The 4,231-nt window shown below is 35.2% G+C and overlaps 1 protein-coding gene across 2 annotated transcripts in view; it reads right to left on the bottom strand.

The window, feature by feature from the left end:
- LOC107104062 overlaps nt 1-4,231 on the bottom strand; it is a 27,351-nt gene that overhangs the window by 14,829 nt on the left and 8,291 nt on the right. The gene's annotated exons all lie outside the window — the stretch shown is intronic.

Raw genomic sequence — 4,231 nt, 5'->3', positions numbered from 1 at the left:
TGCCAACTTCTGTTACCCTGTCCAGAGTGGAACCTTCTGAGCCACTTCTGTTAGGCACTTTCCTCCTCAAGGCATAGTTGAAAAATGTATTTTTCCAGTTGGATCATCAAAATAAGTGGTCCTCCTAATTGTCAATCATTCTGGTGATATGTTTACAGAAGGCTGTCCTACGCGCTTGTCCCCATTTTCACTTATGGGAGATGAGTCTGACATTGTGGAAAAATGGCAAATTGTCTTTTGGAATGTAAGCTTGTATGAGTGATGCAAACAGCAACTTTTTAACAGAGCGTGCACAAGGAGAAAGGCCTTGTGTATGCTCTCTCATGCATTTAATAGGTGTTCCCTCTCCGGAGCGGGTACAGGGTTGTCCATGTGCATTTTTTAAAGTGGAGAGGGCGGGTCGTTTCATAAATTTGCGAAAATCCTCCACTATAACTTTAATGTTCTTTGCAGAGTGCAGATTCTCAAGTAATCACATCTTTATTTTCTTTTTTATTTTAACATTACTGGAAAGCTTAGACTCCACGGTTTTGAGGAACTGTATATAACTCGAAATGGCCAAAGCTAGACTTGTTAATGGTTTTGTCACAGCCTCATATAAGAGCTCATTAAACTGAAGATAATTGCCCCAGTATTTGTCCCTATGATACTGCAAAACCTCAGAGCTCAAAGAAGATTGATTATTGAAAAACTAACATTTAAGCTATCCTAGTGCAGTTCCCTTAATTTCCATAGCACTTTCAAGTCTTTTCAAAAGAATATTGTGATCAAATTTTTTAAATCACGCAACCCGTGTGCAGATGCTCCACTCCAAGCCTCCCCTCCCCCTTATCCCGTCCCATTTAATGTACCGGAATGCATATTCCAAAGATAAAGGCTACTCGAATACAGCACTAAATAGAACAGACACAAGTCCTGTTTTCTGTGGCAATAATTATATGGTTAGCAACTTTCACCAGTACTGTTTCAGAGCTATGATTACTGAAAAAGGTAAATACGGTGTAAGTGCTCACAGATTTCATAGGAAACTATTTTTGAGGCATTTTTTTAAATAAAGGAAGATCAGATACAGTTCTATTCTTTGTCAGGTCATTTTTAATAAGGAGAAGGTTTCTTAGTTAATGTTTGATTATAGCCACCTTAAAAGCCTGCAGTACACACTCTATCCCGAAGGTCTTCAACAGGGGGTCCACAGAAGGTACTGCATGGGGGTGGCGGAAGTTTTGGTTGATCACTCTTTTTTTTTATATTCCCCCGTTATTTTTTTCCACTGATCGGAATGTCTTTAAATACACATTAACATGTATTTAAAACATTGTAGTAAACAGATAAATGGAGGCAGAAGATCTTTAAGTCATCAATGCACACATTCAGCGACACACAGGAGCTCTTTCAAGCTGGGCACCGTTTCATTCACAACACCTGTCCCATCAACGAGGAATCAGAATCAGAAATACTTTAATAATCCCAGGGCGAAATTACTTTCATTACATTACTCCATATGTAATAGAGTGACTATAGGACCAGTTTGATATAACACAATTTCATACAATATATATAATCAGGGGGGTCCCCACTCCATCTCGCCATTAGTTTGGGGGTCCTTGGCCTGAAAAACATTGAAGACACCTGCTCTATCCCTACATAAGGGATGGATTACTCAAAATGGATGGAAATCAAAGGGAAAATTTCCTTGAATAACTTAGTTGTACTTGGAACTAACATGCAATTTGCAAGCTTAGACAAAGACAATAATAATAATAACTCTGAAGGCTCAACTGTATCCAAACAGTCTTCATGCTCATGCCTATTGGTTCAGAGATGCACCGATCATATTTAGAGAGGAGCAAATTAGCTTGTTTTTTATTGAAGCAATCTTATTTTTACATAATTTCCATTAACTCATGACCATTAAGAGCTTGGGGAATGACAGGTTTTAACAGAGCTGTGGCTCTGGGGGAGTTTGGGAAATGTATTAAAAAAGAAATATTAGTATTATTAGTATTATTTTTATTCTCTATTTATAAAGGGAAATATAATGCTCTTCTTTTTTGCATGGTTGTCTTATAGAGCAGTAGACATAGAGTGCGGTTTTCTCTCCAGTATCCCAGCCAAATACTTAAAAGGATGAAGCTCACAGTTAAACAATGGAGCCAGCTCCCTACAGTCCTTATTTCAAAGGGGCTATGTTGTCTAAACCAGTGCAAAGAGAGAGAGAAACCCTACAAATAAAATCACCAGGTTGTGAAGGGCAATAAAATGAATGGATGCCCTCTGCAGAATTGTTCTGTGATACAGGGCAGATACAGTAAGAAGGAACATACTTTAAAATGTATTACTGCATGATCTGTCAATAATCTGCCAAAGTCAAACCTTTTGGCATACAGGAACTTTCCTAAATAAAGTAAGGTTTCTAAAGAGTAGTCAGATGGGACAGGGTTAAGGAAAAAAATGTGTTTCTTCACAATCAATGCATTTTATCAGCACAAGGAACAATGTATGAAAGTTAGAATGCGTCGGAATGCACATTTTTAACCACATTCTAGCTATATCTTTCAATGACATAAATACAAAAATCCCTCGCAAGAATAACCTTGTCAGAACACAATCAGTCTTTTATTAATGCATTTATGAATCCTTCTTGTGCCTTCCAGTCAATGAGTCAATACAGTCAACTGGTTTTCCTAAGATAGAAAACTTTGAACCAATATGACTGTATGATCTGGATTAACTATTCTCTGTAAAGTGCATTGAGATGACATGTGTTGTGAATTGGCGCTATATAAATAAACTGAATTGAAATTGAATTGAATGTTGGTTTCATTTAAAGTCAGGATATGTTTTTCCTATCTTTGATAAAGGATCTAGAGTTAATTGTTTAAAAAGACACAAAGACTTATGGAACTTATAAAATTATTGAAATAGTATATAAGCATTTATTTTAGTGATTCTCATGTTCTCATAAAGAATCAGCAATGAATACTGATCTATTAGCTGACTTTTATTCGTATAGACAGGCACAATAAGGTACAAGAAAAATAGTTTACAGATTTAAACAACCTTTTGTATAATATTTAAAAAACGAACAATGATTCAGACAAAATAATCTAAAAAACATTTCTTTGAGTTTTTCCAGAAACAAATTCTTTAAAACATTTGGTATATATTGTTTTTTTTTTCCACAAATGCAACAAAAACTTTGGTCTTTCTCAATTTGACAATCTGACAAACGTCAAATGCAACTATATTGTGTTATACAGCAAACAATAGCAGGCATCTCTAATATATCAGGCAAACATTCATTTTTAATATTTTGTAGGAGTATTATTGCTATAAAATAATGTTTTATGTGTTAGAACACCTTTGTTTGTTCGAAATGTATTTATTTAAACATTCCTCATTCCTACTCTTGGAAGATAACTTGAAACTACTTAAAATAGTGAAAAAATGTTTTACATTTCAATATACCGTATATATCTACCCTCTAAAAACCTGGAATGCCCTATAAAAGATTCTTCATTCAGCTGCAGAGATATTTAATTTCGATTTCAAGTTAAAAAAAGCATTTGAAAACAAAATACTTGAAATTCCGTAAAAATTCAAAAAATATCCACTGGTCCAGTGGATATTTTTTGAATTTTTACGGAATGACTATGACCTGGATGACTGAGAACCTTCATCAGCAAAATACTTGAAAGACTTTTTTTAAAATGTCTTAACAATTATCAAGCAAGTTCTTATGATCTACAGGAACAAAATCTGTGCCAAAGACATCCATCCATTTTTGGCAGCTCATCCGTCAGGGTCCATGGGGTTTGGTGCTTCTCTCCATTCAACATATTCTCATTATCAGTTCGTATGAAATTGTACGAAAAGTTATGTTGTACACCCTAGACAGGTTGTTGGTCCACAGCAAGGCAATTCATCAGGAAGGTATATTAAGGAAAATATCTGACTACAAAACATTCCTTTGAATACAAATGTTTAGGGTATGCAAAACGGTGTTACATTTTGTGGTATGCCACTAACTGCTAGATCATGACAGAAGTTTTACTTTAAAAGCCACAGGAAGAATCAAAATTGCATAAAACCTGGGAAAAAATGCAGTTACAGAATCAGAATTAGAAACTGTGGCTGTACATGCGATTTTAATAATAGAATAGCTGATTCAAATGGTGTAAAATGAGGCTCTAAACTGATACACTAAACGTGTCTACGAGTGTAGACAAAA

This window comes from Cyprinodon variegatus, unplaced genomic scaffold (assembly GCF_000732505.1).
Source record: "Cyprinodon variegatus isolate N-32 unplaced genomic scaffold, C_variegatus-1.0 Scaffold1603, whole genome shotgun sequence".
NCBI classification, from domain to species: domain Eukaryota; kingdom Metazoa; phylum Chordata; class Actinopteri; order Cyprinodontiformes; family Cyprinodontidae; genus Cyprinodon; species Cyprinodon variegatus.
This window is presented reverse-complemented; position numbering and strand designations above follow the sequence as displayed.